A 25,578-nucleotide genomic window follows, 5' to 3' on the forward strand; every position below is an offset into this window, starting at 1 on the left:
GTGGTGAAATGGTTTCAGCATAGTGTATGGTGCCGTACTTACCCGTTGATACGACCTCACCTGTCCCTCCGCTAGGGGCCTTTGATACTAATCTTACGGGTTGGGCTGTGCCCACTGCTGTTTCTGATATGGTGGCTGCTAGAGAGAGCGCTGATATTGTTGTCAATTCGTCCTCTTGATCACACTCCTGGGGAAAGTTTAGAACAGGGTACAACTTGCACGGGTTAATATTTGCATTAGTTAACTTATTAACATTGTCCTTAACATTTATACAGTTACTAAGTGCTTGTTTATTACACCCTAGTGCGTCATTCTCCGCAACCAACTTCTCTCCCGTTATGTAAGGTGGCGGTGGTGCCGTAGCTATCAGTTTCCTGATAGGGTTAGATCCCGCCGCCTGAGCCAATCCTCTCTGTATTTCACCCTCCTGTTGCCATAACTGCAAATAATCATAATGTTTGATCCGTCTCTTTGCTGATTTAATGAGACATATCCTTCTCCTTAGATTTAGTAACACATCTGGGCTAAAGCTGCCTACTCTTGGGAACTTCTCCCCGTCATGTACAGTCATTCTTTCCCATTCATCACATAAAACTTCTGTGTGTGAACCATATTTTTCACACATTACATACCTTGCCAACCCGATTGGTCGGTTTACTGAATCAACCCGAACCGAGGTTGATCGCCCCCTACCCGAACAACTGGCCCCCATAACTTGCAGGTGTTGCTTTCACTACCTCTGACCTTCAATCAGGGTCTTCAGCGAACCCTTACAAAAACCAAAATGTTCAAGGTAGGCCGACGGTGAAGTTTACCGAGTACCCCACTCACTCGCCCACGCCGACCAATACGCCCACACACTGCTTTAGCGCTGGCGTACTCGACCTAGGGCCCCTATGAACCTTTGTTTACTGGAACATGTGAGTGTGATCCGCAGAGCATTAACCCTTTCCAGTAACTGTTGGTTGTTGGATAATTCCTGAGTGACCAGCGAACCTCCCTTAAAATAAAAAATTACACAAATCACGTTAGAATGTACAAATAGCGTTTATGACCCCTTTCGTACGCAAATGGTACTGGGTCAAATTACTAACTAATGCACACAATTACGTGCGGTACAATCGTTCAGCACATAAGCAACTAATCTTATGTGCGGAGCGACCAGTGGAATCGAAAATTGCGGCTGCGAATTCCTTCAGCTTGAGCTTTATGGCCTATATGGGTTCCGCACCAACCCTTTCTGGTGTTGGGCTACTTGTCTCTATTATAGCGGACTTCCTTGTCTGCTGTACCTGGACCTCCTGGTCTGTGCTACAGTATGACCTCCTGGTCTGCTATACTCTAATGCTCTTTGTATATTTAACAAGGGATGCCTCCCTAGCCACCGTGCATGTCACTTACACGTATGTAATTCACGAGAACTCGATGATTTCTGTGGTTCAATCCCAAAAAATTGTAGAAACATATATGCAAACACTCACTCACCACATGTACACTTTACTTTTGTTTCTATTTTTATTTCTGCGCAGAAATTTCTTTCCTTTAGACCAGATGAGTCGTAAATTTAGAGAAGGATCTATTAATTTAAATTTCAGACACTAAAATTGACTTGCGCTATTTATCGCGTTGCCACCTTTTCGCCTGCAAAAATAACACTATCGTGTGATGAGTTACGTGGGCGTACCCAGACGCTCCGTTGCGTAATATACGCTGCGTGCGTCGGCCTTTGGGTTACGTACGCGAGTCTCAGCCTTTTGTTAGAGACACGTGTACGCAAGGCAGATATCCACCGTAACACAATTAACACGTTTATCAATGTAGGTGATCCTCGATCATCTACCGAGCACCACACAAGTCTCTCCTTGTATCTTAGGCAAAGCTGTGTGCGTGCTTTACAAATTACCCCTTAAATGTATTACCTTTACTCTTTAACTACTGATAGCAACAAATCTTTCTTAGCCCGTTAACAATTGTGAAATGGCAAACAGGAGAGTGATATGAAAATTCACGAATGAAAAAGAGAGGCAGATATATGCGTGCGTGCGTACGCAAGACAGAAATAAACAGTTTTAAAAGACACTAGCGTGTTGTTCTTACCTCCGGTTCCGGATTCCTTCAGCACTCTTTACTAAGCGAAGCAGACGCTTATCCAGACAGCACTACAAGGAATATAACCTCCCGCCCTTTGCTGATGGATAATGTCTGCTGAAATTACTTAGTGCAGATATGTGAAGGACGGACGAGCCGCCAATTGATAAAGCCTAATATTTATCTTACTTAAAAACCCTCTAAAAGGTGAAAGAACACAGTACGCTATTGGCGTATGGTATACCGTAAGGGTACGCACGTTGCGTAACAATCGCTTAGAAATAGTCGAGACGCTCGAGCGTCACGTTCGCTTACGGCCAAGAGATCACAGGCAGGCACGCTATAGGCTACCGACTAACGTAATGATACGCTATTAGCGTAGCGGACGCTCAGGACCACGAGGAGATCACCAGCGGCGCAGACGCTCACAATGTTAAACCTTTATAACTATACCATAAACAATGTACTTATACAGTAAACCCTTGTGCAGTGATAAGGTGAAAATGCAACACAGTGTAACCTTGTTTACACTAAAGCTGTTTGAGCGATAGAGACGCTCCTATTACCCACTGCAATATAATGAACACACAGACAATACCGGTCTAAGGGTCTAACGCCTTTTAAGGAAATGAATGAACGTTCAAAAAGAATAATACAATACAAGTCATACACTACCAATATAACATAGTCTACCTAACCAGATAACTACACATGAAATACAATAGCAGTACAATAACAATATAAGAGAAACGAGAGAGAAAAGGGAGGAGAGAGAGAGAGAGAGAGAGAGAGATATGGCTCACAAGAACAAGAAAGACAATATGATTGCGGAGAAAACTTACGCTCAAGGGAAACAATCGCATGCGCCTCTGGATATCCAGCTCCCGATTATCAGCAATGAGAACCGTTTAAGAGAATAGAGAGCTGGCCCAGATCGGCTTGTCCTTTTATACCCTACACATAATACAGTACAATGGTCCCTATATTCTTATTGTTCATTGGACACAGGAATTCGTCTTCGCATTATAACAAAAGGTCATAGGTTGATTCATACAGGTGGGCTGTGACTATTTCCAACTGCTCAGGTGGGTGGGAAACTAGGTTTCCCGCCGCATGGATAATAAAGTGCAAATAATAGTAAATGTCCATAAACTTCTTATGTCCATAACTATTCGCACGAGCGAGTAATCCGCTTCAAACCAACACCGGAATATTGCTAATTTAATACTCTTCCGATGGATACTAAACACCACTGTATAACCCTTGTCTGACCCTTCGTATCAAACAAAGAGGGATCTCTTTGTCCATTAACATGCTACAATAACTAAACTTTCAGATTCTATCAAAGGGACCATAATCTACGAAATACATTATATGGTAAAAATATGTAACGATTGAGTCGCACGCTAGGAGCCCATAAACTCTACCGTAAATGCGCATACCATGCGCCTGCGGGTGCACGCAACAGCGCGTATGCGCACGCACGGGAGAGCGTACGCATGCACAGCGGGGACACATATGAGGTGCAAATATGGCAGTGTGCATCATGATATTTTTCTGACTTTGACACTAGTCTCATATCTAATATTACCGACGCGGGGAACCATGTCGCTCGAGAGGAGGGCCAGGTCAATCCTAGAGAAAGAAGAGTGAGAGTGTGAGAAACACGAGTATTGTTTAAGAGAGGGATGTCTCAGTCTCCACGGATCAACCAGGCCCATCCCCGACACCACATTTGCAAAACCAGATCTCCCAGGACATGCAGCAGATGGAGACATAGAGAGCCTATCCTTCACCATATCCAGCACATTATTGAAATCCCCGAGGCAAATAACAGATATCCCGGGGGATGAGGCCATGAACCCAGCCACCTTCTTAAGAACATCAGGAGAGTAGGGAGGGGGCACATAAACAGCTAGCAGGAGGACAGGGACATAAAATAATCTACATTTCAAAAACACATATCTCCCTCAGGGATCCGTTTGTATAGATTCCATTACAAAGGGGACGGTCCGCCTAATAAGGACCGAAACCCCACGTGAGGCAGACGTATGCATGGAATGGTATGCCCAGCCCACCCAGGGTCTCTTCAATGAGCGAATCTTACTCCCCACCAAGTGTGTTTCCATAAGGCAGACAATATCAGCGGCATAGTGTTTAATCTGTCGGAGTACGAGAGACCTCTTAACTTTTTCATTGAGCCCTCTTACATTCCACGATAACACCTTAAGCCCCATCATAGTACAACACAAGTATAATAGATGCATCACCCCGCGGCCAGCCAGCCCCGCCACGCACAAATTCAGTTACCAGACACCACTGCCTAAACAGCACAGTAACAGACCATGTACTTTCGCAACATACATTTCCCCCAAAAAAGTAAATATAACCTAACGTCCTCCCCCACCCCCCTCCCTGTATACCACCCCCAACATGCAGCATACTTGGATCCCAAAACTGAGTACCTACCTAAAAATAAAAATAAACCAAACTTTGTCGCACCATCAACCAGTGCACACTCTCCTTAATCGGGGCCAAGAATGTAATGACTCTCGGGAATAGAGAACAAAATAGAAAAAATTAGGAGGTAGCTCCCAGCCATCAACCATTCCCCCCTCAAAAACAAAAACAAATGAGGGGAGATCATAGCGACCCACCCCCTAGGTCTATCTAATACCCAAAATAAAACATACACGGGTAACATGAAACCACCCATATCAGGCCAAATATATAACACTCCCCCCCGCCCCCCGCAAAGGGACAGAAAGTAGAACAAAGAAAAAAGGAGCACGAACCCAGGCATAATCATGAACAAAAGCATACCAAGAAAAGCATGGCTGACAAAGGAGTAATCATATATCCTGTCTGAGCTGCGAGAACAGTGTAGCGGGGACTAAAGGGAGCAGTGACATCAATCAAACAGTCCCGCATCCTATCGCCTCGCAATAACTAGCACATATATCTAAACAGACAGAATAAGTAACTAAAAAGGGAGAACAGGAGAGAATCAGCCTCCAGGATCAGCCGGGTATTCACGGATCTGCAAGGGCACGTCTCGCCGGGAATCGTCTGTCCAGCCACACCATGGCCTCACGAGGAGTTGTGAAAAACTTTGTTTCCCCATCAGCCACTACTCGCAGTCTGGATGGGAAGAGCATGGCATACGGCAGGTCAAGTTCACGGAGCCTTCTCTTGACAGGTAGAAACTGAGCCCTTTCTTTTTGTACATCCACCGCAAAATCTGGAAATACCGATATAGGTGAACCATTCCACTTCAAAGGGCCCTTAACACGAGCCAGCCTTAGAATTGTGTCCCGGTCACGGAAATGAAGGAACTTAGCACTAAAGGTACGTGGTGGAGCTCCCGGAGGCAGCGGGCGCATTGGAACTCTATGGGCCCGTTCAACAGTGAAATAAGGCGAGAATTCCTCAGATCCGAAGGCGTCACAGAGCCATTTTACGAGAAACTCTTCGGGAGCGGAGCCTTCTTCTTTCTCAGGCAGGCCAATGAAGCAGACGTTATTGCACCGCAGACGCCCCTCTACAACCGTAAGCTTTTTGCGCACTTCAGTCATCTGAGATTCCAAAACATCAGTGCGGCGACCCAGCGGGCCGACGGAATCTTCTACATTGGAAATACGGGTCTCCGCTTCTCCCACTCTCTCTTACCCGCTGAAGGTCCTGATGAATAATGGAGAGGTCGGACTGCACTTGCCCGATTTTATCAGCCAGACGCACTTCACTGGCAGTGACCGCGTCCAGAACTCTCTGCAGTGCAGCATCTGGAGGGTCAGAGGAGACGGAGCTGTAAGCAGGAAATGGGGGCGAAGCCTCAGATCTTGTAGTCTCCCCTCCCCGTTGCTTGGGGCCCTGGTCACAAACAAACCTATCCATCGTCTCCGCCGCGCCGGTCCGGCGACCCTTCACCATCTTGGACAGCACGGTGTCGGTCCTTCCGGTCCGCAGGGAATATCAAAGCAAATATAGGCACAGAGAGGGGGGGTGTCCGCCCCAACCGGCAAACGGGCGTCAGACGGACAATAGATATGTATAAATAGCCAGCAGGGCCACAGTCTCTGAATATAATGCAAAATCACTGCCCACTCCAGCAAAGGTGCAGGGACTATCACTCCCAAACAGAGCCGTGAGGATTAAAGCAGGAGGGGGGAGAGGGTCATATGCAGCCCAGCATCCACTTATCCAATGCAGCCCAGGCTCCAAGAGAAAAACTCCCACACAGTACTGAATAGCTTCCCCAGCACCTGGATCCCAGTATGACAGAGGGAGTCCAGAAAATGGCCGCCAGGGCGGTTGTGCCTCAAAAGTTCAGGGTAACCCCACACCCCTTCAGTCGTCACCCGCAGTTGCTGTAGGGGCGACTTGTATACCTCCGCAGGCCCCGCAAGTATCTCCCGGCTGACTGGCGCGGGCGGCAGCGGACAGCGGGAGCCGCACTTCCGGTTCGCGGACAGCGCGTCTCCGTAGCAGAGGAGACGGCACAGGGAGCCTTACACGCGGCACCCCCCGGATTCCAGCTGAAGCAAGCGGGGCGGCAGAGGAGATCACGGCGCCTTTGATTCCTCGGCGCTCTGGACGGCCGCAGCGAGCGGCAAGCAGGGCAGAGGGAGAGCTTCCGGTCCTGCACAGGGCAGCGGCTCCCGGCTCAGATCAGGGCCCGTTGGTGCTCAGGGCTCCCGGACCTCCAGATACAGCAACAGCAGGCACAAACCCGTTCCAGGAGGGGTAGGGGGCACTCATAAGTCGGTGGCAGGAATATTAGACCCAGAGGGGGGTATAGGATATAGAACAGGATTAATTGGCTGGAGAGCTGCACAATGTGAGTGCTACTCCATGCCCGTCTTGGCCACGCCCCCCTACTGTAGCTTCTTTGATCAACTGATCATTTGGGTTCAGCTGTGTTAAAATCAAAGTATATTTTTTTAGAAATAGTTAATCAATCAAATAGCTGAACAAATTTTGAACAGCTGATAACAGGAAATTTCAACTTAAACAATGGCAATTCCTTATATACTATCTGGCCATGGCTAAGAATAAGGGATACACAAGCAAAAAACTTAGCGCTATGGACCTTATCCATACCCCATCAAATCTGAGATCAATTGCACTACATGCTCCCCCACTCTATACTCTACCTGTGCTTTTGGGGTAAAATTACCATTTAACCCAGCGAACACTTGAATTAAAGCAGCAGCCTCTGGAAAAGCATTCCTTAGCACTTATCCCGGGAAAGCCACAATCTTCATGCTCTTAGTTGTGAACGTTGCATTGCTTTTTATCTGGATGGAGTGCCTATCTGGCCTCCCTAAAACATGCCTCTCTCCACTCCCATCTATCCTCAATGCTGCAGCCCATCTCATCTTCCTCACCAAACTGTTGTCAGACAGTCCATACGTATACTGGCAGGAAAAAAAAGGCAATTTGGAGGCCCTTGCTCAAACTGGCAGTGCATGTTCATGAGTGTTTGCTGGCGCTCCAGTCTTCGGCACGCGGTGGCTGAATGCCAAAAGTAGCCCGCAATTTTTCGGGCAACCGACAGCATCTCCTGCACGCCCCTGTTGTTTTTCAGAAAATTATGCACCACCAAATTAATTGTATGTGCAAAACATGTGACGTGCTGGAATTTGCCCACATGTAATGCACGCACAATATTGGTGGCATTGTCCGATATCCATAATCCCTAGGAGAGTCCAATTGGGGTAAGTCAATCTGCGATGATGTTCCTCAGTTTCCGTAAGGGGTTGTCAGCTGTGTGCCTCTTATGGACAGTGGGTACAACTGCATTTTTTAGCACACTTTTTCTGACGTCTGTGTACATTCTCTGTATATCCTGCCTAGAGAAGTGGAACCTAGATGGGATTTGGTACCGGGGACACACTACCTCAAGCAATTCTCTAAGTCCCTGTGAACTAATGGTGGATACCAGACGCACGTCTATCACCAACATAGTTGTCAAGGCTAAAGGAAAGGGTTCATCTCTGCAGCTTGTCACTAAATTACATTGTTGCAATTTTAGCTGGGAGCTGCAATAATTACTCTAATACATAACACAGCCAACAGTTCTATATTCACACAATATACTGCATGGTGAATATAGAAGTGGTGCTTACTAAACAGCACCTCCTACTGCATTCCACATCACCGCTGGTCACACTCGTATCAGGCCCATAATGCTGTATACTATGTAGTGATGTGCACCGGACATTTTTCGGGTTTTGTGTCTTGGTTTTGGATTCGGTTCCGCGGCCGTGTTTTGGATTCGGACACGTTTTGGCAAAACCTCACCGAAATTTTTTTGTCGGATTCGGGTGTGTTTTGGATTCGGGTGTTTTTTTCAAAATACCATAAAAAACAGCTTAAATCATATAATTTGGGGGTCATTTTGATCCCATAGTATTATTAACCACAATAACCATAATTTCCACTCATTTCCAGTCTATTCTGAACACCTCACAATATTATTCTTAGTTCTAAAATTTGCACCGAGGTTGCTGGATGGCTAAGCTAAGCAACACAAGTGGCCGACACAAACACCTGGCCCATCTAGGAGTGGCACTGCAGTGTCAGACAGGATAGCACTTAAAAAAAAATTGTCCCCAAACAGCACATGATGCAAAGAAAAAAAAGAGGCGCACCAAGGTTGCTCATCACTAATACTATGCCATAGTGGTGCTAACTATATAACACCAGATGCTGTGCAGTGGTCAAAACACACTAACTGGTCAAATGCTGTTGTTGAACTAAAGGCCTCTACACACGGTGAGATTCTCACTTTGCGACAGGGGCTAGGTCGGCATCGCAAGCACATAATGAGTGTGCTTGCGATACTGACTGTGCCATTTTGGCTAAGTGTCAATTTTGACTCTCTCTTCTATTGAGATAGTCAAAATTGTCTTGCCTGCACAGTCTATCTAGGCTTGTGATGCTGGGACCACGCATTGGCATCGAATCGGAATTGCAAGGGGACTTTCACCTTGCGATCTGCACTAACTTTTCTTACGATTTTGAGTATCTATTCAAAATCATAAGAAAAATTTTCTCTTACATCCTAGAGGATGCTGGGGACTCCGTAAGGACCATGGGGTATAGACGGACTCCGCAGGAGACATAGGCACTATAAAGAACTTTTAGTAGTGGTGTGCACTGGCTCCTCCCTCTATGCTCCTCCTCCAGACCTCAGTTTGATTTTGTGCCCAGAGGTCATAGGGTGCATTACAGAGGAGCTCTCCTGAGTTTCTCTGATTAAAGAATTTTGTTAGGTTTTTTATTTTCAGGGAGCACTGCTGGTAAAAGGCTCCCTGCATCGTGGGATTGAGGAGAGAGAAGCAGACCTAATTAACTGATAGGCTCTGCTTCTTAGGCTACTGAACACCATTAGCTTCAGAGGGAGTCGGAACGCAGGTCTCACACTGTCGTTCGTCCAGTAGCCGCGCCGCCGTCCTCCTCGCAGAGCCGGAAGATAGAAGCCGGGTGAGTATTAGAAGAAAAGAAGACTTCAAGGCGGCAGAAGACTTCAGATATTCACTGCCACAACACACACACAGTGCAAGCACAAATGGGTGCAGGGCGCAGGGTGGGCAGCAATAAACCTCGGGACTGGCATATTGGGAGGTATTAGACTGCGGAGGCAGTAAATCTATGAACCCCTGCCATTATTTGTAAATTCAAGCGGGACCGAAGCCCGCCGCTGGAGGGGGCGGAGCTTGATCCCTCAGCACTAACCAGCGCCATTTTCTCCACAGAAGCTGCAGAGACGCTGGCTCCCTGGACTCTCCCCTACTAAACTCAGACTAGAGGGCTAGAAAAAGAGGAGGGGGGGCATAATTATCAGTGCAGTGAGTGTATAGGTTATTATTATAACATAAAAGCGCCATTTGGTAAATTTCCAGTGTCAGTGGGCGCTGGGTGTGTGCTGGCATACTCTCTCTATGTCTCTCCAAAGGGCCTTGGTGGGGAATTGTCCCCTTATAGTTATATCCCAGTGTGTGTGCGGTGTCGGTACGTGCGTGTCGGCATGTTTGAAGCGGAAGGCTCGTCCAAGGAGGAGGTGGAGCAGATGAGTGGTGAGTCCCCGTCGGCGGTGCCGACTCGGGAGTGGATGGATATGTGGCATATGTTAAATGCAAGTGTGGCATCATTACATAAGAGACTGGACAAAGCTGAGTCCACGGATTGGACCGAGTCACAGGGCCCTTCGGGGTCTCAGAAACGTCCCTTGTCAAAGAGCGTAGACACGGATACCGACACGGAGTCTGACTCCAGTGTCGACTACGATGAAGCAAGGTTGCACCCTAGGGTGACAAAAAGTATTCAGTGTATGATTATAGCAATAAAAGATGTTTTTCATATCACTGATGAACCATCTGTTCCCGACATGAGGGTACACATATTTAAGAGGAAGAAGCCTGTAGTAAACTTTCCCCCGTCCCATGAACTTAATGAGTTATTTGAAAAAGCTTGGGAAACTCCAGATAAGAGACTGCAGATTCCCAAAAGGGTTATTATTAGTGATGAGCGGGTTCGGTTTCTCGGAAACTGAACCCCCCCGAACTTCACCTTGTTTACATGGGTCCGAGGCAGGTTCGAACCTTCCCGCCTTGCTCGGCTAACCCGAGCGCGCCCGAACGTCATCATCCCGCTGTCGGATTCTCGCGAGATTCGGATTCTATATAAGCAGCCGCGCGTCGCCGCCATTTTCACTCGTGCATTGGAGATGATAGGGAGAGGACGTGGATGGCGTCCTCTCCGTTTATTGTAGTAGACATTTGATTGGTTGTTTATTGCTTAATTGTGGGGAGGATTGGGGAGCAGCTGTTAGGAGTACAGTGCAGAGTTTTGCTGATAAGTGACCACCAGTTTTTATCCGTTCTCTGCCTGAAAAAAACGCTCCATACCATATCTGTGCTATAGCAGGAGTACAGTGCAGAGTTTTGCTGACAGTGACCACCAGTATACGTTGTCTGCCTGAAAAACACTCCATATCTGTGCTCAGTGTGCTGCTTTATTATTGTGGGGACTGGGGACCACCAGTAATTAATATTATATAGGAGGAGTACAGTGCAGAGTGCACTGCTGTACCTACCTCTGTGTCTTCATCCATTAAGTATACTATCCATCTACATTCTATACCTGTGGTGCATTTTAGTTTTGCAGTTTGCTGACACAGTGTCCATCAGTATACTATATATAGCAGAACGATACGGAAGGCCACTGCTGTGCCTACCTCTGTGTCGTCATTAAGTATACTATCCATCTACATTCTATACCTGTGGTGCATTTTAGTTTTGCAGTTTGCCGACACAGTGTCCATCAGTATACTATATATAGCAGTACGATACGGAAGGCCACTGCTGTGCCTACCTCTGTGTCTTCATTAAGTATACTATCCATCTACATTCTATACCTGTGGTGCATTTTAGTTTTGCAGTTTGCCGACACAGCGTCCACCAGTATACTATATATAGCAGTACGATACGGAAGGCCACTGCTGTGCCTACCTCTGTGTCGCCATTAAGTATACTATCCATCTACATTCTATACCTGTGGCGCGCCTCTTTTTTTCTTTGCATCATGTGCTGTTTGGGGACAATTTTTTTGAAGTGCCATCCTGTCTTGACACTGCAGTGCCACGCCTAGATGGGCCAGGTGTTTGTGTCGGCCACTTGTGTCGCTTAGCTTAGTCACACAGCGACCTTGGTGCGCCTCTTTTTTTCTTTGCATCATGTGCTGTTTGGGGACTATTTTTTTTAAGTGCCATCCTGCCTGACACTGCAGTGCCACTTCAAGATGGGCCAGGTGTTTGTGTCGGCCACTTGTGTCGCTTAGCTTAGTCACACAGCGACCTTGGTACGCCTCTTTTTTTCTTTGCATTATGTGCTGTTTGGGGACTATTTTTTTTGAAGTGCCATCCTGCCTGACACTGCAGTGCCACTCCTAGATGGACCAGGTGTTTGTGTCGGCCACTTGTGTCGCTTAGCTTAGTCACACAGCGACCTTGGTGCGCCTCTTTTTTTCTTTGCATCATGTGCTGTTTGGGGACTATTTTTTTGAAGTGCCATCCTGTCTGACACTGCAGTGCCACTCCTAGATGGACCAGGTGTTTGTGTCGGCCACTTGTGTCGCTTAGCTTAGCCATCCAGCGACCTCGGTGCAAATTGTAGGACTAAAAATAATATTGTGAGGTGTGAGGTGTTCAGAATAGACTGGAAATGAGTGGAAATTATGGTAATTGAGGTTAATAATACTATGGGATCAAAATGACCCCCAAATTCTATGATTTAAGCTGTTTTTTTAGGGTTTTTTGAAAAAAAAACACCCGAATCCAAAACACACCCGAATCCGACAAAAAAATTTCGGTGAGGTTTTGCCAAAACGCGTCCGAATCCAAAACACTGCCGCGGAACCGAACCCAAAACCAAAACCCGAAAAATTTCCGGTGCACATCACTAGTTAGTTATTATGGCGTATCCTTTCCCTACGCAGGACAGGATACGTTGGGTATCCTGTCCCAGGGTGGACAAGGCTTTAACACGCCTGTCTAAGAAGGTGGCGCTATAGTCTCCGGATACGGCGGCCCTCAAGGATCCTGCTGACCGCCGGCAGGAGACTACGTTGAAGTCTATTTATATATACAGTATACTGGTGCTTTGCTCAGGCCGGCAATTGCGTCGGCATGGGTATGTAGCGCAGTTGCAGCTTGGACAGATACCTTGTCAGCTGACCTTGATACCCTGGACCATTTTACTAACTTTGGCCCATATTAAGGACGCAGTCTTATATATGAGAGACGCTCAAAGAGACATTGGACTGCTGGGTTCTAGAGCCAATGACATGGCTATTTCTGCGAGTCGAGCCTTATGGACCCGACAATGGACGGGTGATGCGGACTCAAAAAAGCATATGGAGGTTTTACCTTACAAGTGTTGTTTGGGGAGGGGCTCGCGGACCTGGTCTCCACAGCGACCGCAGGTAAATCTACTTTTTTGCCCTTTGTTCCCCAACAGCAAAAGAAAACTCCACAGTATCAGATGCAGTCCTTTCGGTCGCAAAAGTCCAGAAGAGGTCGGGGCTCCTCCTTCCTTGCCAGAGGTAAGGGTAGAGGAAAGAACACCTGCTGCGGCTAGTTCCCAGGAGCAGAAGTCCTCCCCGGCTTCTACAAAATCAACCGCATGACGCTGGGGCTCCCCTAAGGGAGTCCGCACCGGTGGGGGCACGCCTTCAACTCTTCAGCCAGGTCTGGGTTCGGTCAGACGTGGATCCTTGAGCGATGGAAATTGTTTCCCAGGGCTACAAGCTGGAATTCGAAGAGGTGCCCTCTCGCCGATTTTCAAGTCGGCCTTACCAGCTTCTCCCCAAGGTAGGGAATTAGTGTTAGCTGCAATTCAAACGCTGTGCCAGCAGCAAGTGATTGTCAGGGTTCCCCTAGCCAAACAAGGAAAAGGGTATTATTCAACCCTGTTTGTGGTCCCGAAGCCGGATGCTTCGGTCAGACCCATTTTAAAATTTAAAATCCCTGAACTTGTACCTGAAAAAAATTTAAATTCAAGATGGAATCGCTCCGAGCTGTAATATCCAGCCTGGAAAGGGGGGGGGGGGGGGGATTTTATGGTGTCACTAGACATAAAGGATGCATACCTTCATGTTCCCATATATCCCTCTCATCAGGAGTACCTGAGATTCGCTGTACAGGACTGTCATAACTAGTTTTAGACGTTGCCGTTTGGGCTTTCACCAAGGTGATGGCGGAAATGATGGTGCTCCTGCGCAAGCAAGGAGTCACAATTATCCCATACTTGGAAGATCTCCTGATAAAGGCGAGATAAAGAGATCAATTGCTGAGAGTGCTCCAACAGCACGGTTGGATTCTCAATCTGCCAAAGTCACAATTGGTTCCAACGACTCGACTATCGTTTCTAGGCATGATTCTGGACACGTAATGGAAGAAGGTTTTTCTCCTATCAGAAAAGGCCCAGGATCTCTAGAACACGGGTGGTCATTCCGAGTTGTTCGCTCGGTAAAGTTTTTCGCATCGCAGCGATTTTCCGCTTAGTGCGCATGCGCAATGTTCGCACTGCGACTGCGCCAAGTAAATTTGCTATGCAGTTAGGAATTTTACTCACGGCTTTTTCTTCGTTCAGGCGATCGGAGTGTGATTGACAGGAAGTGGGTGTTTCTGGGCGGAAACAGGCCGTTTTATGGGCGTGTGAGTAAAAACGCTACCGTTTCTGGGAAAAACGCAGGAGTGGCTGAAGAAACGGAGGAGTGTCTGGGCGAACGCTGGGTGTGTTTGTGATGTCAAACCAGGAACGACAAGCACTGAACTGATCGCAGATGGCGAGTAAGTGTGGAGCTACTCTGAAACTGCTAAGAGGTGTGTAATCGCAAAAGAAGCTAGGATTCACTCCCAGTAGGCGGCGGCTTAGCGTGTGCAATGCTGCTAAAAGCAGCTTGCGAGTGAACAACTCGGAATGAGGGCCCTGGTCCGAGACCTGCTAAAGCCAAAAAGAGTGTCAGTTCATCAATGCACTCGAGTTCTGGGAAAAATGGTGGCAGCCTACGAGGCCATCCCCTTCGGCAGGTTTCATGCGAGGACTTTTCAGTGGGACCTTCTGGACAAGTGGTCTGTGTCCCATCTACAGATACATCAGAAAATAACACTGTCCCCCAGGGCCAGAGTATCTCTACTATGGTGGCTGCACAGTGCTCACCTTCTAGAGGGTCGCAGGTTCGGCATTCAGGACTGGGTTCTGGTAACCACGGACGCGAGCCTCCGAGGGTGGGGAGCAGTCACGCAAGGAAGAAATTTCAGGGAATATGGTCAAGCCAAGAGGCTTGTCTACACATCAACGTGCTGGAATTAAGGGCCATATACAACGGCCTCCGGCAAGCAGAGAATCTTCTTTGCAACCTACCAGTTCTGATTCAATCAGACAATGTCACAGCCGTGGCTCATGTAAACCGCCAAGGCGGGAAGAGGAGCAGAGTCGCGATGGCGGAAGCCACCAAGATTCTTCGATGGGTGGAAAATCATGTAAGCGCTCTGTCAGCTGTCTTCATACCGGGAGTGGACAACTGGGAAGCAGACTTCCTCAGTAGACACGATCTCCATCCAGGAGAGTGGGGACTTCACCAAGAAGTCTTTGCAGAGATAACGGGTCTCTGGGGAATTCCTCAAATAGACATGATGGCATCATGCCTCAACAAGAAGCTTTGGAGGTATTGTGCCAGGTCAAGGGACCCTCAGGCAGTAGCAGTAGATGCCCTTGTGACACCATGGGTGTTTCAGTCGGTCTATGTGTTTCCTCCTCTTCCTCTCATCCCAAAAATATTGAGGATCATAAGACGCAAAAGAGTACAGACAATACTAATTGTTCCAGACTGGCCTCAAAGGGCCTGGTACTCATCTTCAGGAAATGCTCACAGAAGATCCTTAGCCTCTTCCTCTCAGGGAGGCCCTGTTGCAGCAGGGGCCCTGCGTGTTTCAAGACTTACCGCAGTTACGTTTGACGGCATGTCGGTTGAACGCCGAATCCTAGCTTGGAAAGGTATTCCGGAGGAAGTCATACCTACTCTGATAAAGACTGAGAAGGAGGTGACGGCGAAACATTATCACAGTATTTGAAGGAAGTATGTCTCTTGATGTGAAACCAGGAAAGCTCCTACGGAAGATTTCCATCTGGGCCGTTTTCTCCACTTCCTACAGACGGGAGTGGATATGGGCCTGAAGCTAGGCTCCATTAAAGTACAGATTTCGGCCCTTTCTATATTCTTTCAGAAGGAATTGGCTTCTCTCCCAGAAGTCCAGACTTTTGTAAAGTACTGCATATCCAGCCTCCTTTTGTGCCCCCAGTGGCACCATGGGACCTTAACGTGGTGTTAAAGTTCCTTAAATCACACTGGTTTGAACCCCTTCAAACGGTTGAATTAAAATTTCTCACCTGGAAGGTGGTCATGTTATTAGCCTTGGCTTCCGCAAGGCGGGTGTCTGAATTGGCGGCCTTATCTTACAAGAGCCCCTACTTGATTTTTCATGTGGATAGAGCAGAGTTGAGGACTCAGCCACAATTTTTGCCTAAGGTGGTGTCTTCCTTTCATATGAACCAACCCATTGTGGTACCTGTGGCTACGAGTGACTTGGAGGACTCCAAGTCCCTGTATGTAGTCAGGGCCTTAAAGATTTATGTAGCCAGGACAGCTAGAGTTAGGAAAAATAAGATTTTACTTACCGATACATCTATTTATCGTAGTCCGTAGTGGATGCTGGGGACTCCGTAAGGACCATGGGGAATAGACTGGTTCCGCAGGAGACATGGGCACTTTAAGAAAGATTTTAGATTCTGGTGTGCTCTGGTTCCTCCCTCTATGTTCCTCCTCCAGACCTGTGTTAGAGAAACTGTGCCCGGAAGAGCTGACAGTACAAGGAAAGGATTTTGGGAATCCAGGGTAAGACTCATACCAGCCACACCAATCACACCGTATAACTTGTGATAACTTTACCTAGTTAACAGTATGAACAATCACAGAGCATCAGATAAACTCTTATGCAACTATAACGTAACCCTTATTTAAGCAATAACTATATACAAGCATTGCAGAAGAAGTCCGCACTTGGGACGGGCGCCCAGCATCCACTATGGACTACGAGAAATAGATTTACCGGTAAGTAACATCTTATTTTCTCTAACGTCCTAGTGGATGCTGGGGACTCTGTAAGGACCATGGGGATTATACCAAAGCTCCCAAACGGGCGGGAGAGTGCGGATGACTCTGCAGCACCGAATGAGCAAACACAAGGTCCTCCTCAGCCAGTGTATCAAACTTGTAGAACTTTGCAAAGGTGTTTGAACCTGACCAAGTAGCCGCTCAGCAAAGCTGTAATGCCGAGACCCCTCGGGCAGCCATCCAAGGAGAGTTCACCTTCCTTGTGGAATGGGCCTTAACTGATTTAGGCAGCGGCAACCCAGCCGCAGAATGAGCCTGCTGAATCGTGTTACAGATCCAGCGAGCAATAGTTTGCTTTGAAGCAGGCGCCCCAAGCTTGTTGGAAGCATACAGGATAAACAAAGATTCTGTTTTCCTGACCATAGCCGTTCTGGCTACATAAACCTTCCAAGCCCCGACTACATCCAGTGACTCGGAATCCTCCAAGTCAGTAGTAGCCACAGGCACCACAATAGGTTGGTTTATATGAAAGGATGAAACCACTTTCGGCAGAAATTGTGGGCGGGTCCGCAATTCTGCTCTATCCGCATGGAAAACCAGATAAGGGCTTTTATGTGACAAAACCGCCAATTCTGACACACGCCTAGCCGAAGCCAAGGCTAATAGCATGACCACCTTCCACGTGAGATATTTTACTTCCACCGTTTTGAGTGGTTCAAACCAGTGTGATTTCAGGAAACTCAACACCACGTTAAGATCCCAAGGTGCCACTGGAGGCACAAAAGGGGGCTGAATATGCAGCACTCCCTTTACAAACGTCTGAACTTCAGGCAGAGAAGCCAGTTCTTTTTGAAAGAAAATGGATAAGGGCGAAATCTGAACCTTAATGGAACCCCATTTAAGGCCCAAAGTCACTCCCGACTGTAGGAAGTGAAGGAAAAGGCTCAGCTGGAATTCCTCTGTAGGAGCATTCCTGGCCTCACACCAAGCCACATATTTTCGCCATATACGGTGATAATGTTGAGCCGTCACATCCTTCCTAGCCTCTATCAACGTAGGAAAGACCTCACCTGGAATGCCTTTTTCTGCTAGGATCCGGCGTTCAACCGCCATGCCGTCAAACGCAGCCGTGGTAAGTCTTGGAACAGACGTGCAACAGGGGCCCTAAGTCCTGTCCTAGAGGCAGAGGCCACGGGTCCTCTGTGAGCATTTCTTGCAGATCTGGATACCAAGTCCTTCTTGGCCAATCCGGAACAATGATTATTGTTCTCACTCCTCTTTTCCTTATGATTCTCAGCACCTTGGGTATGAGAGGAAGATGGGGAAATATATAGACCGACGGGTACACCCACGGTGTCACCAGTGCATCCACAGTTATCGCCTGAGGGTCTCTTGACCTGGCGCAATATCTCTGCAGCTTTTTGTTGAGGCAGGATGCCATCATGTCCACCTGTGGCAGTTCCCACCGACTTGCAATCTGCGTGAAGACTTCTTGATGAAGTCCCCACTCTCCCGGGTGGAGGTCGTGCCTGCTGAGGAAGTCTGCTTCCCAGTTGTCCACTCCCGGAGTGAACACTGCTGACAGTGCGCTTACGTGATTCTCCGCCCAGCGAAGAATTCTGGTGGCTTCTATCATCGCCACCCTGCTCCTTGTGCCGCCTTGGCGATTTACATGATCCACTGCGATGATGTTGTCTGACTGAATCAGAACCGGTTGGTCGCGAAGCAGGGACTCCGCTTGACGTAGGGCATTGAATATGGCCCTTAGTTCCAGGATGTTGATGTGAAGGCAAGTCTCCTGACTTGACCACAGCCCTTGAAAATTTCTTCCCTGTGTGACTGCCCCCCACCCTCGGAGGCTTGCATCCGTGGTCACCAGGACCCAGTCCTCAATGCCGAATCTGCGACCTTCGAGAAGGTGAGCACTCTGCAGCCACCACAGGAGAGACACCCTGGCCCTGGTGGATAGGGTGATTAACCGATGCATCTGAAGATGGGATCCAGACCACTTGTCCAGTAAGTACCATTGGAAGGTCCTCGCATGGAACCTGCCGAAGGGAATGGCCTCCTATGATGCCACCATCCTTCCCAGGACTCGAGTGCAGTGATGCACTGACACCTGTTTTGGTTTTAATAGATTCCTGACCAGTGTCATGAGCTCCTGAGCTCTCTCTATCGGGAGATAAACCCTTTTCTGGTCTGTGTCTAGGATCATGCCTAGGAGAGGCAGATGACTTTGGAATAAATAGAATCCAGCCGTGTTGCCGTTACACTTCCAGAGAAAGTGATACGCTGTTCAGCAACTGCTCTCTTGATCTCGCTTTTATGAGGAGATCGTCCAAGTACGGGATAATAGTGACACATTGCTTCCGCAGGAGCACCATCATTTCCGCCATAACCTTGATGAATATTCTCGGGGCCGTGGAGAGACCAAACGGCAACGTCTGAAATTGGTAATTACAATCCTGTACCGCAATTCTGAGGTACGCCTGATGAGGTGGATAAATGGGGACATGAAGGTATGCATCCTTTATGTCCAGAGTCACCATAAAATCTCCCCCTTTTCAGGCTTGCAATGACCGCTCTTAGCGATTCCATCTTGAACTTGAACCTTTTCAGGTATATGTTCAGGGATTTTAAATTCAATATGGGTCTGACCGAACCGTCTGGTTTCGGGACTACAACATGGTCGAATAATAAGCCCCTTCTTGTTGAAGGAGGGGAACCTTGACCACCACCTGTTGAAGATACAATTTGTGAATTGCAGTTAACACTGTTTCCCTCGCATGGGGGGAAGCCGGCAGGGCCGTCGGTGAGGGGGCATCTCCTCCAAGTCCAGCTTGTATCCCTGAGACACAATATCTATTGCCCAGGGATCTAACAGGGAGTGAACCCACTTGTGGCTGAACTTACGAAGGCGTGCCCCCACCAGGCCTAGCTCCGCCTGTGGAGCCCCAGCGACATGCAGTGGATTTTGTAGAGGCTGGGGAGGACTTCTGTTCCTGGGAACTAGCTGTGTTGTGCAGCTTCTTTCCTCTGCCCTCGCCTCTGGCAAGAAAGGACGCACCTCAGACTTAGTTTCCTTGTTCGAAAGGCTGCATTTGATAATGTCGTGCTTTCCTAGGCTGTGCAGGAATATAAGGCAAAATATCAGAATTACTAGCTATAGCTGTGGAGACCAGGTCCGAGAACCCTTCTCCACACAATCCTCAGCCTTCCATATGCCTCTTAACTCGGCATCATCTGTCCATTGCATATTCTACAGGACACGTCAAGCAGAAGTCGACATAGCTTTGACTCTAGGACCCAGTAGACTCATGTCTCTTTGGGCATGTTATATATATATATATATATATATATATATCTTAAGACAGCATCTTTAATATATACACACATACTAGGGTCTCTATCTCTGCTGATAAGGTACCTGTCCACGCTGCCACAGCGCTATAAACCCATGCCGACACAATCGCCGGTCTGAGTAGTGTACCAGAATGTGCACGCTATCTGTGGGATCCCTGAGAATAGCTGTTACATCAGGGCTACCTTTTGAGCAAACGTGACACCCTAGGGGAAGATTCCCATCGTATCCTGGCCCTAGTGGGGAAAGGATACTCCCTGAGAATTCTTTGTGGGAAACTGCAGTCTCTTGTCTGGAGATTCCCGCTCTTTTTCATCATGAGAGGAGGGAAATTTACCTCAGCTTTCTTCCCCTAAACATGTATACCCTTGTGTCAGGGACAGATGAGTCATCAGTGATATGCAAATCATCTTTTATTACAATAATCATATATTGAATTTTCTGCCATTTTGGCTGTAACTTTGCATTATCGTAGTCGACACTGGAGTCAGACTCCGTGTCGATATCAGTGTCTATTATTTTTGGATAGTGATCATGGAGAGACTCTGAAGGTCTCTGCGACATAGGGACAGACATGGGTAGATTCCCTGTCTGTTCTCTAATCTTTTGTGCAATAAATTCACCTTAGCACTTAATTACACATATCCAAACAGGTGTCGGCATTGTCGACGGAGACACCCTCTCACACACATATTTGCTCCATCTCCTCCTTAGGGGAGCCTTTTACCTCAGACATGTCGACACACACGTACCGACACACCACACACTCAGGGAATGCTCATTTGAAGACAATTCCCCCATAAGGCCCTTTGGAGAGACAGAGAGAGAGTATGCCAGCACACACCCCAGCGCTATTAACCCTGGAATAACACAGTAACTTAATGTTAACCCAGTAGCTGCTGTTTATATTGATTTTTGCGCCTAATTATGTGCCCCCCCTCTCTTTTTACCCTCTTCTACTGTGTATCTGCAGGGGAGAGGCTGGGGAGCTTCCTCTCAGCGGTGCTGTGGAGAAAAAACATGGCGCTGGTGAGTGCTGAGGAAGAAGCCTCACCCCCTCGACGGCGGGCTTCTGTCCCGCTTTCATGTACAATTTTTGGCAGGGGCTCATACATATATACAGTGCCCAACTGTATATATGCAAACTTTTGCCAAAGAGGTCTCTATTTGCTGCCCAGAGCGCCGCCCCCCCCCCCCCCCCCCCTTGCGCCCTGCACCCTTACAGTGACCGGAATATGTGGGTGTAGTGTGGGAGCAATGGCGCACAGCTGCAGTGCTGTGCGCTACCTCAGTGAAGACTGGAGTCTTCTGCCGCCGATTTCGAAGTCTTCTTGCTTCTTTCACCCGGCTTCTGCCTTCCGGCTCTGCGAGGGGGACGGCGGCACGGCTCCGGACGACGAGGGTGAGATCCTGTGTACGATCCCTCTGGAGCTAATGGTGTCCAGTAGCCTAAGAAGCAGGACCTATCTGCAGAGAATAGGGCTGCTTCTCTCCCCTCAGTCCCACGATGCAGGGAGTCTGTTGCCAGCAGAGCTCCCTGAAAATAAAAAAACCTAACAAAATACTTTCTTATAGCAAGCTCAGGAGAGCTCACTAAACAGCACCCAGCTCATCCGGGCACAGATTCAAACTGAGGTCTGGAGGAGGGACATAGAGGGAGGAGCCAGAGCACACCAGAATCTAAATTCTTTCTTAAAGTGCCCATGTCTCCTGCGGAGCCCGTCTATTCCCCATGGTCCTTACAGAGTCCCCAGCATCCACTAGGACGTTAGAGAAACAGAGGCTCTGTTTGTCCTGTATGCAGCCAACAAAGTTGGCGCGCCTGCTTCAAAGCAGACTATTGCTCGCTGGATCTGTAACACGATTCAGCAGGCTCATTCTACGGCTGGATTGCCGTTACCAAATTCGGTAAAGGCCCATTCCACTAGGAAGGTGGGCTCTTCTTGGGCGGCTGCCCGAGGCGTCTCGGCTTTACAGTTGTGCCGAGCAGCTACTTGGTTGGGTTTAAACACTTTTGCTAAATTCTACAAGTTTGATACCATGGCTGATGAGGACCTTGCGTTTGCTCAATCGGTGCTGCAGAGTCATCCGCACTCTCCCGCCCGGTTTGGAGCTTTGGTATAAACCCCATGGTCCTTACGGAGTCCCCAGCATCCTCTAGGACAGGGCTGGCCAAACCGGTCCTCGAGATCTACCAACAGTTCACATTTTCCAGACTACCTAGCTGGTGCACAGGTGTAGTCATTACTAATTAAGTTTCATTCATTCCTAACTGACAATTCTACAGATCTCCAGGAGGCCTGGAAAACATGCACTGTTGGTAGATCTCGAGGACCGGTTTGGCCAGCCCTGCTCTAGGACGTAAGAAAAAATAAGATTTTAAACCTACCGGTAAATCTTTTTCTCCTAGTCCGTAGAGGATGCTGGGCTCCTGTCCCAGTGCGGACTTACTCTGCAAGACTTGTATGTAGTTGTTGCTTACATAAGGGTTGCAATCGGTCTTTGACTGATGCTGTGTTTTGTTCATACTGTTAACTGGTTACTTATATTCCAGGTTATATGGTATGATTGGTGTGGGCTGGTATGAATCTTGCCCTTAGATTTGCAGAATCCTTTCCTTGCATTGACCATCTCCTCTGGGCACAGTTTTCTAACTGAGGTCTGGAGGAGGGGCATAGAGGGAGAAGCCAGTGCACACCCACACTAAAAGTTCTTTATAGTGCCCATGTCTCTAGCGAAGCCCGTCTATACCCCATGGTCCTTACGGAGTCCCCAGCATCCTCTACGGACTAGGAGAAAAAGATTTACCGGTAGGTTTAAAATCTTATTATCTCACCGTGTTCCAGTGGGTAACCATATAGAACCTGTACAGTATGGGTTGTTGTTATGCTATTTATACTCTGTATGTTCTGACAGATTAAACACCCCTGCAACGAAGTCGGATTAACAACAAAACATGTTGGGTGCAGCTTGCCGAAGGTGACGTGGTAACATCAGACACCGCTCCAAGTTATTTGAATCTATGATGTACAGTAAGTGAGCATTTATTGTGGAGTAAAGTTTTTAAATATACTCAGTAGTGTGCACTTTACTTTACTCTTTTATATATCTATCTATGGGCCTACTTCAGACCTGATCGTAGCCATGCAAAATTTTGTATGGCTACAATCAGTTACTCAAACAAGTGGGGCGATGTCAGGCCCTAGCCCCCCTCCCCCCCTGGCACAAGTACAAAAGCATTGCACAGCGGCAATGCTTTTGTACTTGACGAGTAGCTCCCTACCAGAGCAGCTACTGCTGTCCGGGTCATGCAGCCACCGCGGCCCGCCCACACAGGGTCCGGGCACGTCTGTTGCACGGACCGCGCCCCCAAAACGGCGGCACAATGCCGCAGGCCCGACCCCTCCCACCCAGTGACCGCCTCTGCCTGTCAATCGGGCAGAAGAGATCACTGGGTAGAGATGCCGATCGCATCTCTTGCATTCACCGGCGCACTGCGGCACCAACGCATGCGCAGTTCAGACCTTATCGCACGTTGTGTGAATATGCACAGCAGAGATCAGGTCTGAATTAGGCCCTATATACAGCTGTCAGTAAGGCAGGGATGTGCTGCTGCCAGTGAGGCAGGGATGTGCTGCTGCCAGTGAGGCAGGGATGTGCTGCTGTGAGTGAGGCAGGGATGTGCTGCTGTGAGTGAGGCAGGGATGTGCTGCTGTGAGTGAGGCAGGGATGTGCTGCTGTGAGTGAGGTGGGGATGTGCTGCCCACTATCTGCCTATCACCCCTGGCCTGAGTCACCCACTTTCCCTGTCACCCATGCCTCATTTACCCTCTATCTCCCAGTCACCGCTGCCTCCGTCAACCACTATACCTGTCACCCCTGCCTCAGTCACCCACTATACCAGTCACCCCTGCTTCAGTAAACCAGTATTTCTGTCACCTCTGCCTCAGTCAACCAGTATTTCTGTCACCCCTGCCTCAGTCAACCACTGTCACCCACTATCTGTCACCCCTGCCACAAACACTCACTATCCCTTTCACTCCTTTCTCAGTCACCCACTATCCCTGTCACCCCTTCCTTAGTCACCATCCATCTCCCTATTACCCCTGCCTCAGTCACCCAATATCTGTCACCACTGCCTCAGTCACCCACTACCTCCCAGTTACCCCTGCCTCAGTCAGCCACTATCCCTGTCACCCCTGCCTCAGTCACCCACTGTCCCTGTCACCCCTGCCACACTCACCCACTATCTCCCTATCACCCCTGCCCCAGTCATTTACTATCCCTGTCATCCCTGCCTCAGTCACCCACTTACTTCCCCAAAACCCTTCCTATCACCCCCCCCCAGTAACCCACTATCTCCCTGTCACCCCCTTCCTCAGTCACCCACTATCGCCGTCACCCCTGCCTCAGTCCCCCACTGTCTCTTCAGCACCAAAACAGTACTTTAAGTGTTGTGGGTGGTATTTTAGTTGGATTTAACCGCTTTCATGTCTAAACCTGATGCTTTTGGGTGCTTAAACAGTAATGCACTTGACCAGGACAGCTTTTCCTTGGGAGAAAAATGTACTTGAACAGGACATCTTTTCCTTTCCAATATCTTTCCTCTGCAATGACATACACAGTGGTAAACTCAGGGCAATGCTTTGTAGATTAAGGCCTAACATAATACTTTAAATTATCTTTCTAGACTCTTTAGTTTGGGAGAAAAATGCACTTGAACAGGACAGCTTTTCCTTTTTTATGCTACCAACACCGTTTTCTTGATACATTCCATTGTTAAACCTATTCATTTATGTAGCAGTAATTAGAAGTATAAGAACTCTAACAGAAATCACCAGCTCATCTACAGCCACACCACACTGGATATGCCCAATCTCATCTGATGTTAGAAGCGAAGCAGTGCTGGGCCTGGTTAGTTCTTGGATGGGAAACCACCTGGGAATACCAGGTGCTGTATGTGTTTTTATACTACCAGTACTGTTTTCTTGATACATTCCATTTTTAAACTTATTCATTTATGTAATCAGTAGTGATGTGCACCGGAAATTTTTCGGGTTTTATGTTTTGGTTTTGGGTTCGGTTCCGCGGCCGTGTTTTGGGTTCGAACGCGTTTTGGCAAAATCTCACCAAATTTTTTTTGTCGGATTCGGGTGTGTTTTGGATTCGGGTGTTTTTTTCAAAAAACCCTAAAAAACAGCTTAAATCATAGAATTTGGGGGTCATTTTGATCCCAAAGTATTATTAACCTCAATAACCATAATTTCCACTCATTTTCAGTCTATTCTGAACACCTCACAATATTATTTTTAGTCCTAAAAATTTGCACCGAGGTAGCTGTGTGACTAAGCTAAGCGACCCAAGTGGCCGACACAAATACCTGGCCCATCTAGGAGTGGCACTGCAGTGTCACGCAGGATGGCCCTTCAAAAAAATACTCGCCAAACAGC

At 48.0% G+C, this 25,578-nt stretch overlaps 1 pseudogene; it reads left to right on the forward strand.

Moving 5' to 3' along the window:
* Nucleotides 1–24,972: 24,972 nt before the first annotated feature.
* Nucleotides 24,973–25,091, forward strand: LOC134936854 (5S ribosomal RNA; annotated as a pseudogene).
* Nucleotides 25,092–25,578: the final 487 nt, after the last annotated feature.

Source organism: Pseudophryne corroboree, chromosome 1, assembly GCF_028390025.1.
Source record: "Pseudophryne corroboree isolate aPseCor3 chromosome 1, aPseCor3.hap2, whole genome shotgun sequence".
In the NCBI taxonomy this organism is placed as follows: Eukaryota; Metazoa; Chordata; class Amphibia; order Anura; family Myobatrachidae; genus Pseudophryne; species Pseudophryne corroboree.